This window comes from Ceratotherium simum, chromosome 6 (genome assembly GCF_057802395.1).
Source record: "Ceratotherium simum simum isolate JZ-2026a chromosome 6, ASM5780239v1, whole genome shotgun sequence".
Taxonomy (NCBI): Eukaryota; Metazoa; Chordata; class Mammalia; order Perissodactyla; family Rhinocerotidae; genus Ceratotherium; species Ceratotherium simum.
In genome coordinates, this window is record NC_141905.1 from 55,545,024 (window position 1) to 55,556,769 (window position 11,746).

General features: G+C 39.2%; 1 protein-coding gene and 1 pseudogene across 1 annotated transcript in view; both read left to right on the forward strand.

Moving 5' to 3' along the window:
- The first annotated feature begins 992 nt into the window (after positions 1-992).
- LOC101404812 (cytochrome P450 2C19-like) overlaps positions 993-11,746 on the forward strand; it is a 114,239-nt gene continuing 103,485 nt past the window's right edge. The window contains exon 1 of the mRNA XM_087432306.1: positions 993-1,151. The gene's annotated coding sequence lies outside the window, so the exon portion shown is untranslated. The remainder of the gene's footprint in view (positions 1,152-11,746) is intronic.
- Positions 2,490-11,397, forward strand: LOC147916871 (cytochrome P450 2C21-like; annotated as a pseudogene).

Genomic DNA, 11,746 nt, shown 5'->3' on the forward strand with positions numbered 1-11,746 from the left:
TCCTTAACACTCTTAGTTTGAACTCTCTGTCAGGTAGGTTGCTCATTTCTGTTTCGCTTAGTTCCTTTTCTGGGGTTTTGTCCTGTTCCCTTACTTGGAATGTATTCTTTTGCCTCCTCATTTTGCCTCTTTCCCTGTGCTTGTGTCTACATATTAGGTAGGTCAGCTACGTCTCCTGCTCTTGGATGGGTGACCTTATGTAAGTGATGCCTTAGGAGGCTTCCCTTGTGCTTCCCTCGGTTCTCAATGTTCTAGGGGTGACCCCTATGTGGGCTACGTGTGTCCTTCTGTTGTGGCCTGTTTGCTCTCCCTGTAGGCACCCAGGGAGGTCAAGTTATGCTCCTGGCCAGCTGTTGTAATGCTCAGCTGCTTGTAGTTGTTGTGGGCCCTTCTGTCTCTTTATCGGGTGTGGGGAGCCCCAGCACATTTGGCTGCAAGTTCTAATAGCACATTTGTGTTGCAGTATTTCTTTTAAGTGAGTAGGCCCCCAGAGTGGCAGGTTGTTAGGCTCAGGGCCTTACAATTGCTGTAAGCCTCCAGCCTATTAGGTCTCTTGTCAGCTCTCTGAGGATTGCAGCTGGGTGGGTTGGCCTCAGGCACAGGAGCACCCAATTGTTTCAGGCTTTGGAAGGTGGGGCAAACCCCCTATGTGGGTCTTTGAGAAACACAAGTCTTCTGCAGCTGACAAGCCCTGTTGCCCACAGGTCCACACACACAGTCAACACAGTCCTGCCCCGTGTGAGCGCCCCGACCTCCCCAAGCGGACCCAGTCTCTCCACGGCGGGAGCCCCACACACTCCACCACCACCCCACACTCTCCACCCGCTCCTTGTGCACACCCTGCCGCGCTAAAGTCAGCTCCGTTGCCAGGCTGCAGAGAATCCAGTCACCAATCTATGCAGGCCCACAAGTTGCCTGAGGGCTTGTTGTTGGGTGGAGCCAGTCTCTAGGGTGGGCTGCCTGCCCTGGCTGAGCTGGATTAAATCGGTGCTCTAGCTGGTGGGGCAGACCCTGGGCTAGCAGGCCTCAGGGAGAACTCCAATAGTGTCTGTGTCAGCACGCCCACACCAGGCCACAACAATGGCCGCCGCCAATGTCCCAGTCCCTGGAGAGGTCTCACCTCTCACCGAGATGCACTCAGGGCCTATTAGGTGAGTCTCTTTTCACCCCAGCACTGTGCAACTTTCTTTCTCGTGATTTTAGGATGCTTTCTGAAGCTGGTGAGTTTGCGTGCGGGCCCTTTAAGAGCCGGTTTTAGTTTTTTTGTGAACCAGGTTTTCTGGGGGTACTCTCCAATGTTTTAGTAGCAGGCAAAGTCAGATATTATGCCGCTGGTCTCAATTGTGCTGGGTCCACAAAATGCCCACAGCGGGGGCGCTCACCGGCTCAGGGCCCTGTGCCTCCAGGGAGGGCTGCATACCTGTGGGCTGCTCCCGGTGGCCGTGAAACTGGCGGCTTGTGAAGGCGGGGTTTTTCTCTCCAGAAGGGAGTCTCTTCCTCTTCTTCCTCAGTTATGATTGTTCTTTGTTGCAGGAATTCCTCTTATCCAGTTTTCAGTTCTGTCTCAGGGGTAATTTTTGCATGTGTAGTTGTAAATTGGCTGTGTCCGCGGGAGGAGGTGAGTTCCGAGTCTGCCTGTGCCGCCATCTTGACTTCCCCCTCCTCTTGCAGCTTTTAAAATTCTCTCTTTGTCTCTAATTTCAAGCAGTTTTATTACATGTATTTTGTAGAAGATTGTTTTGGATTGAAATTTTGGGGTGACCTATTAGTTTCATAAACTTGGATGCCCAAATCTCTTCCCAGATTTCCGAAGTTTACAACCATTATTTCTTTATTTTTTACTTTATTTTATTTATTTATTTATTTTTTTTTAATTTTTTGTTTATTACAGTAACATTGGTTTATAACATTGTATAAATTTCAGGTGTACATCATTATACTTCTATTTCTGCATAGATTACATCATGTTCACCGCCCATCAACTATTATTTCTTTAAATAAGCCCTCTACCCTTTTCTCCTCTCTTCTCCTTCAGACACTCTAACAATGTGTATATTATTCCTCTTGATGGTGTCCAATAAATCCCATACACTTTCTGTATTTCTTTTCATTTTTTTTTGCTCCTCTGAAATGTTAATTTCAATTGATCTGTCTTCTAGCTCACTGATTCTTTCCTTTGCTTGTTCCAATCTGTTCTTGTAATTCTCTATTGAGTTATTCAATTTAGTAATTCTATTTTTCAGCTCTCAAATTTCTGTTTGGTTCTTTGTTATGTTTTCTATATCCTTGTTGAACTCCTCATTTTCTTCTTTTATTGTTTCCTTATATCACTAAATTGTTTACCTGTGTTCACTTGTAGCTCTCTGAGCATCTTTAGAACAATTATTTATAGTTCTTTGTTGGGAAATTCCTGTATTTCCATTTTTTTGTGGGCCATTACTGGAGACTCACTGTGGTCTTTCAGTGGAGTCATTCTTCCCTGAGTCTTCATGACCCCTCGAGCCTTACATAGGTTTCCTCATGTTCGAAAAGCAGTCACCTCTTCCAAACTTAACGGACTAACTTTGGTAAGAGAAGATTTTCACCTGTGGGTGGGGGAATGCTGGGAGATTTTCACCCCAAAGCAAGTGATGCAAGGTGTGAAGTGTGGGAGTGTGTGGCTGAACATTGTCTGGGGTGGAGGGTGTGATGTCCCTTCAGCTCAGGCCACAGATGTCCACAGTATTGACAACCGTGTGAACCTTGGTGTGCACTGCCAGGATCTGCAGTGGCTGCAAGGGCTATAGGAGTGCTCAGTGTTGCCTCCAGGACCGGTGGCTAGGGACCAAGGAAGGCTCAGTGGTTGCCAGAGCAGTGGTGTGCATACACTCAGCTGCAGAGATTGAGCTTCAGGTCTTATGTCAGGTCAGGTAGAGACACACATGTAGTGTGTAGGGACCAGTGTAACTAGCAAGGATCAAGAAAACCTAAGGGCTCACTGGCAGTTGCAGGAGCCCTGGCTGTTAGTGTGCCCTCACATGGCTGCACACTCTCCTCTCAGGATTGTGCACTGTAGTGAAGGTTGGTGATGGGGATTAATCCAGGGGTGTGCAGGTACACAGCTGGAGGGGCTAGGACCAAGTGTGTGCCCAGTAGTGGATGTCAGCTGGGGAGTGTATGCTGGTGTGTTGTGTTCACACAGAAGCAGAGGCCTGAGCTGGCTTCAGTTGTGGTTTTCAGACTCTAGCTGGGGTTGGAGGCAGGGAGCTTGGAGGGACTCCAGCATCTGACATCAGCAAATATGAATACTTGTGGGACAAATGCTAGTGTAGTTTGCAGGGGGTCCAAGGTGGCTGTGCTCTCTGTTGGTTTTGTCAATGGTGAAATCTGTGAGGATTATCTGCTGAACAAATCATTGTGAACTGCAATCACTCCCGCTGTGTGACTGCTATTAGTAGCCCCTGCATTTCTTCCTTGCTCCTGGCCGTCTCTGTATATTTTAGCTTTGCCAGTCTGGGTGGGGTGAAATCCAAGCAGGACCTTTGTGTGGTGACCCAAAAGGCTGAAGAAGCTAGTTGCTTACTTGTTCTTCCTTTCCTGGTGATGGCAACTCTTTCTAGCTGGGAAGTTCCCTCTTGGCACTGAACAATGCTGGCTTAGGGGATGAGATGATCTTTGACATGCACTTATGCCTGTCCTCTACCTACCCACAAAGAAGAATCCTGGCCAGGGTACCTAGAAAGTAGATTCTGTACTCAAATATTCCCATATATTTTTTGTTAAGGATTTTGATAATGACCAAGAGCAAAAGGCAAGAGAATATGTCTTAAATTAATAGTGGTTTCTTTTTGAGCTCTGATTGAAGGTTTCAGGTAAAAGAATTCCACTCCCTAAACTTTAGTGTTCGTACTGTCTTAGGTAAGACAGCTTATCACAAACTTTCACAACCTTTCAGCTCTCTCATGTTTGTGTATAAGAGAGTTAAAATTTAAAAGCAAGTGTTTCCTGTGTTCAATATTATGATTAAAATTTCTTAAGATTCAGGTGCTTAAAAAAATCTCATATTTAAGGAGACAAAGACCCTTCAACTAGCCGCTCTGTTATTAACCCACTGTGTGACCATATATAAAGGTCTTTTCCTCTCTGAGCCATTACTACATTACTCTTAAAACAAGAAAGTAAGGAATTTCTTTAGATGATTTCTAAGATCTACTCCAGCTCAATTATTTCTATGTTTTCTTTCTTCTATGAAGAGTAAAATGGCAAGGAATATGAGCCACCAGAATTGTAGCATAGACACAGCTAAGATACAAGTTCCCCAGGCAAAGGTATTGCTCTGAAGAGAGACAGTGAGAGAGAGAGAGACAGAGAGTGTATGTGTGTGTGAGAGAGAGAAGAAACATATAATATAAAAGTGTTTTAAAATCTGCTCTTCTTCCAGGACTAGAAAAGTCCTGAGGCAGTGTACATCAGACATGAAATTAGACAACTAATAACCGCATTGCTGTGAAATCTAGTTCTTTGATTTTTTGACTCCTGGCAACCTGGCGTTCTAAAGATTACAAAGAGACCAACTTTGCTGAACTCTCATTTTTATTTATGCATGGTGAAATTATTGACTCAGTAACTGTTTAATTTTTAATGAATTGTTTATTGCCAAAGTGAGACTGCAAGATACATAATAATTACTCAACACACGTTTGCACAATGTAATTGAACTGAAATACTTTCCAGTGCAGAGTTCACAAGTTACAAAATCAGAGTTGGGTTCTTCACCCTTTCTTAGAAGTGGAAATTTGGATGAATCCCTTCAGTTCTGATTCTCATTTTCCTCATTTGTAAAATGGATAAAAAAATACCTGTCTTATCGGTTCATTATAAGAGTCAAATAATACAATATTCGCAAAAGTGCTTCATAAATTTCACAGAATACAAATGAAAAGAATTATTCTTTTTGAATTAAGGAAAGCATTTTTTTTCTTTTAAAATAGCGCTTTAAAATTCTAGATGTTCTATTTAAAAATCTAATAATGATTTTACAGAAGATTTTTTAAATTAGTTTCTTCTGTGTGATATAAAGTGGCATTTTGACATTATTACATTTAGATGCTGATCTAAATCTATTATGTTCTTGTTTGTGGAATCTGGACATGGTGGTCTTTCCAGACTGGGATATTTTTGTTGTCGTTAATTCCCCAGGCTTCTTCCTAAGCTCTCCTAACTGGTGACTGCTTATTAGCCTTGCTTCTCTGCTGCTACAGAAGCTATGGAGGGAAGCTCTTGTCTCTCAGGACCTCTCAGCTGACTTCTCTAGATTGACTCTTCCTGCTGCAGGACTGAGCACAGTTCATCATAAACAATGTAGAAGACTAAGCAACATTGGAGGTCCTGTACTGGGCTCTATATGTGCATGGCTGCTAAGATGGGGACTTCTTTCCCTTCAGGCTGCTGTTATGTGGGCACTCATTCCTCCTTTTCTGAAATGATAATTGGCATATGAGATGTGTCAGATGTCCTAGGTTCAAATTCCAGCCCTACCCTTTATTAACTGGGCAGGGGTGTATCTGAATCTTTTCAAGGTAACTCAGCCTAAACATTTCTATCACAAAGCATTTTTTGAAGATAAAGTGAACTAACAGGATGGAAAACATCCAGTACAGAAGAGCTTCTAACATATTTCTTCATTCAATCTTGTGCTGTTGGTTATATGCTTGTTGTATATTGATGTAGCTATATTATGAAATTAGGATACTTAAATATTCAAAAAACATTTCTTTTGGATAAATGTTATTCAAAGCAAATACCCAAATTTATCCAAAATAAATGTTATTGATATACTTGCTAACAATGAAGAACCTTCCAAAACTGTTGTCCATAGCACTTAACCTTGTAGTTTTCATCATTGTTATTTTGCACTTAATTTTTGATACACAGAATTTGCTTTTAGTATTCAAATTTATTTGGCCGCTACTGGTCATTGGGCAGTATATTCAAGAGGTCCTTCTTTTAAATACCCAGCTAGTCTTTGCAGGAAATGAGAAGTCATAGTCTCTCACCTGATGATTTTTATCTCATGCTTAATAGACCTCATGCTTTTATATTGTTTTTAGTTGGATTGATCAAGGTTTCTTCACTTCATTTTGCTTTTTGTCTGCTAAAAAGAAAGGCATTTCCTTTTAGGTGGAATTCTTTAAACTTTTGGTTAACAAATTTTATATTGCAATTTTTTGTATCTGTCTATACAATCATAAATGAGAATTAGTATCAATAGCCTTAAAATGAGAGTAAGACACACAACTCTCAGAATGCTGACAACTCCCTTTATTCTATATCCTCTTGCGTATTTTGCTGAAAATATCTAGAATTTTTGCCCCTTTTTCCTTGTGAAAAATAATATTTTCTTCAGACTTTACTACCACTTTATCAATCATTATTTAGACTCAAAAAACTTTAGTTGTCTTTTGCACACTGTTATTTTTGTATTTCACATGCTCCCTTTTCTTGGATATGTTTTTATTTTTCTCCTGTAATTATTTCAGAAACAGTTTCAAGGTTATAAAATATCTGAATGTTTACATGTCCAAAAATGTCTATATTTTGACCTTGTATTTGAATTCTGGTTTATCTGGCAAAGAATAATAATTTTGAATATCATTTCCTATTGAAATTTTGAAGACTTTACTCCACTAGAGTCTATCACTTATAAGCATTTTATATGGGAAGCTTTATTCTAAACTGAGTCTCATTCTTTATAAATTCCTTTTCCTCTCTAGAACTTCTTAGTGTTTTGTTTTCATTTTTCTTGATATTCTCAGGTTTCAGAAGATTGTGAGAGTGTGGTTCTTTATACCTTAATCCTACTTAGAACTTGGTGGGTCCTTTAGATTTTTCATCAGTTTAGGAAAATTTTCTTCAATTTCCTTTGCGTATTTTTACATTTGGTTATTTTTTCTCTCTTCTCCAAACTCCTATTACAAATTCACTGGAACTGCTAGAACTATTGCCTATACAACTTAACTTTGTTTATAATTTTCATCATTAGTATTTTGTACTCTATACTTGGGGAAACTTGGTTTCCCAATATCTTCCTGCTAAATAAATCAAACCACTGCTAAATCTTTTATATTACTCAGTATATCTGTTTAAAAAATATTTTTACAATCATATTCCCTAATTACCAAGAATTTTTCTCTTTCCATAACTTGTTCTTTTTATATGGCTAAAGTTATCTGATAATATTATGCTTATTTTAACACTTTTTCTGTTTTCTCTAAGTTAACTTATTCAGGGCATAGTCTTCTGATTTTTAAGGTTGATGTTTGTTATGCAGTTGGATTTCCTCAAATATATTTCAAATATGGAAGCTTTGGTCATATCTGTGACTTTCTAGACACAGTCAAATATTTATAGTATTGAATGTTGGAGCATCTTTCCTCACCCAAGTGAGAACAGGCAATGTAGGCTCTGGTTATAGGACCCTTATTGGATATGGATGTGCAAGGAGAGGGATGGGTAACTGCAGCCAAGGGACTTCCCACTGTTGTGTTTGAATGATTTCTTTCCTTGACTTGGTAGGTTCCTGTCTTCTGTCTACTGTCAGTTGGCCCTGCACCCCCTTTGGGTGTAAGTGGTGTCGTAACTCCTGACATAGAGAAAAGGACATATAGAACATATAGGACTTATAGAAACTCTCTCTCTTCCAAGAGAGTTGGGATATATCCACTTTTCTCTAAGACAAGACTAGTTACCCTGCCTCCTCCTTTCTGTCTCTGATTCTGGCCTTTCCCTGGAACTTCTGGGAAAAGGCACTAAGAGAGTATTTCTTTCTTCTGCTCATATGATGATGAATTCTGATACAAGAGACATTCTCTTTCATCATTTGTCAAGATCATGAATTTCAGCCCTTTGAAAATCTGATAGCTTTCAATTTCAGTATTAAAACATGGCCATCTCTGAAGAAGTGAGTTATTTTTTGTTGGAATTTCCACTGCAAAATTAGATATTGACTAATACTAAGGCGACTGTTTTTGTTTTAATCTCTACCAGTAGGCCAACGTGAACTGAAGATAAAACAATATTTATTCAAAAGTTCAAAGACGGTGCAGGTTTGGTGATCAGCTTGCACGTGGTATTTATAAAACCTTTGGATTATAAGCTTTCAATTGCATTTATGCAAACAAAGCATACCAATTGATTCCTTCATAGTCCTGGTGATTTGTCTTGCTTGTTTGAGTCTCCTTCTTCTATGGAATTGAAGCTATGCAAAAGGGAAGCTGCCACCTGGCCCCACTCCTCTCTCAATCATTGGAAATATTTTACAGATAAATACTGAGAACATCAGTAAATCTATAAGCAAATTTTCTTCCAATTGTTTTCAATAAGTAAATAAGATAGCTTTTTGTCTAAACATAATATGGTCACAGACATCATGTTTTAAAAAAAGTGATTTTAAAAGGAAGTGTCCAGTAGACACTCAGAAATGATTTTAAATCGTATACAGTTAGAAGGCTGCCAGAGGGAATGAGATCCATGAGAAGATTGCTGAAATTGTGAAAAGCAGGAATTCCCTGTCCCTTTTTTAGTAATTGTTCTTTGGTGAACTATAATGGCAATGAAATGGCTTCCAATTTTGAAAAATCTACTGATTTACAGAGTCACAACCCTAAAATTTTCCTAAAAGCAGACAGTGATTTGAAGTCTAAAGGTTTTGGAATTTTCACACTTTCTATTATATTTGGTCAATGAATGAGTAAATAACTGCTCTACTTCCAGTTATATATATTTCAACAACTCTCTAAATCTTGAAGGAATTATCTGAAATCTGTCTTTCCTGAGACAGCTAGTTACCAAAACACTACCTCTGGAAGATCCTTCTTCCTGTGTTTTTGTTACTGAGCAAGGGCTTGCTGTCTGATGCACATAGAAGCCAATATTACAGCACCCACTTTTGAGAGAATAAGGAGCTTTATTTCAAAGTTGACCAGCAAGGAGACAGGAGGCCAGGTTCAATTCTGTCTCCCTGAGCTGAAGTGGGGACAGAAATTTAAGGAGTTGGGAGTGAGAGTGGTTATGCAAAGCACTAGCTTGGCAGAGTCTGATTGGAGGATGAGAGTGTAATAGTCTTATAAGTCCAGTGTGCTACATATCAAGAGACCTCTTGCTTGTTATTAGGTTCCCCACTCAGCTTTCTTTTCACATTGAGTTCTGTAGTTAGGGATCTTTTGGTTCCTAGGTGGCTCGAGGTCATGTGAGGACAAGGTATCTGTCTTCTGAGTATGTTCCAGCTACATGACTTGCAGCTTGTTATTGATACAAAAGCATATGATACAAACTGGTCTATGATGGTGACATTTTGGGGTATGTATTCTAAGAGATTGTGTCATAACCCCAGCTCATCCACTTGTTAGCTCAGAGCCTTTGGCTAGTTTTAAACTCTATCTGAGCATTAATTTCCATTTCTTTAAAGTGTGAATAATAATTATTTTGAGTATATTATATATCCAACAAGTTATTGATTGCCTACTTTGTATTAGGCACTATTTAGATGCTAGGGATTTTCAATGGTGAATGAAAAAAAAGACCCTAGTATTATGGAATTTACAGTCTAGAAGAAAGGAATGTATTTATGAAACAATCATGCAAAGAAGTATATGATTACAAACCATGTAATAGGGACACAGTAGAAAGAGGAAAGAAGGCCACCATGGTGTTGCATTGATATGAAGTGGTGAAGGAAGCCCTGATTGATCAGAGTGAAGAGTTTTCAAGCCGAGGCAGTTTCCCAGAGTTAGACAAAATCACCCAGAGATTAGGCATGCTTCTATTTGAGGAATGGGTGTGGATTTGTAAGTTTCAAAGACTCCAAATAGGCTAAGAAATTGAGAAATATAAGTATTTAGAGAAATTTATGAAAACATCATACTTACAATATTTTCTATAAAGGATCATTAATCCATATTTAAAATTATAAAGGTGACACAATGTCTCCACGAAACGTTAAATGCAATGAAAGTAAACCATGTAGCTACTAATGTTCTATGAATTTGTGACTAAGCCATGTTAATTTTAAATTATGTCCAGTTAAGATAACGAGAAAGAGACAGAGAGAAAAGAGAAGGGAGGAAAATGACTAAATTATCCTATTCACCAAACATTTTGCTTTTGGGCCTGAGTCATGGTTGCCAAGAGACTATTTTAGGAAGCTTACATACATAGTATGCATGGAACCAAAATAGGTTTAGAATATTTCCAACCTTGTCTTCAGTCTTCTATTCTTCTAAAAAAGCATAAGAAATATTTGAGTCCTATAGAATAAAGAGTATAAAGCACAAATATGCTCTGAAAAGAGGATCCTGGGGAAACACATGGTGAGTATGGATTGGAATTGATGTTAGATAAAGCTTTTAAATTAAGTACTTGAACTATCTTCCATTTGTTTTTGGAGCTGACCTTAAACTATCCCATCCTCTGGTGGGTCACTGTGTTCCTGCAGAAAGAGATAAGGCCTGAATGGAGTCATTTCCTCCTCTACATTGTTGTTTAAGATCTTTTTGGACAATTTCTTATGTGTATTGTTTTTTCCCCTGATCTTGTCTTGGCTCTGGAAGTGTGATATTGAACTCCCTTAGTGTTAAGACTACATTTCATGGAAGAGATTTATCAAATAGAGGGGAAATGTTAAAATGAGAAGGACTGTGGCTGTGTGTGCCTTCTCTGAGGAAAAGATTTTCATGAACTTCCTTCCAATGTACAACTTCTGTCTCTCCTTCTGTTGAGAATTGACTCCTCTTGTTGCTTCTCCTACAATTCACTTACAACACACAAAAGTCATCCCTGTAAATTTAACCTATGACTTGGACTCATCACGATTTATTGGCTGTGTGATCATAGAGCAAGCATTTTGCCTCATGATGTTCAGCATACTCATCAGTAAAATGGGGATGAAACACTTCATTTACAGAGTTATTCTGAGGTTTAGAGGAGCTAATGGATGAAGAAGAGTTTACTAATATGTAAAACCAAGAGTCTTGACAGTAAGATATGAGGCTTGGTTAAGAATGGAGGCAGGTCAAGCAGGGCTCAATGGGAATTCCTGAGGCTGGAACCACTATATCTACATTGCTGCTTAAGCATCAATATCATTTTCTGAGATAAGGACTCTCAGCTAGAATTCATGGCAATGGAAGCTATTCTTCTCTATTTTTTTGTCCTGATAGGGATTATTTTGAGCAGAGGAGAGAGATGGAAGAAAATCTAGTGTTTCTCCCTCATGATTTTGCGTAACATGGGGATGCGGAAGAAGACTATTGAAGACAGATTCAATAGAAAGCCTTATGTTTGATGGAAGCATTTGAAAAAACCAATGGTGTGTATTTCTTCATGTAATTAATAGTAATAGTTTGGGTAGACAAAATACTATTACAAATAGACTACAGAAAGATATGATGGCTCAAGTATAACAGCAGTTTACCTTTTGCTCATATAGCAGTAGTAAGAGGTATAGTGGATAGCACACAGCTTTTTCAGGCACCAGGTAGATAAAGGCTTTGATACCAACGTATGTCTTCCAGTGTCACCCAGGATTCATCTCTTTGCATGGTAGTGGAGGAGCAAAGAACAAGCAAAAGAGCAAATACTGTTTTTAATAGGCCAGGTATGGTGGTAGCACACAAAACTTCTTTCACATTCTGTGGGCTGCAACTCAGTCACAGGGCCACATCTAATGTAAGAGGAGCTGGGAAATGTGCTTATCTGTGTGCACAGGAAG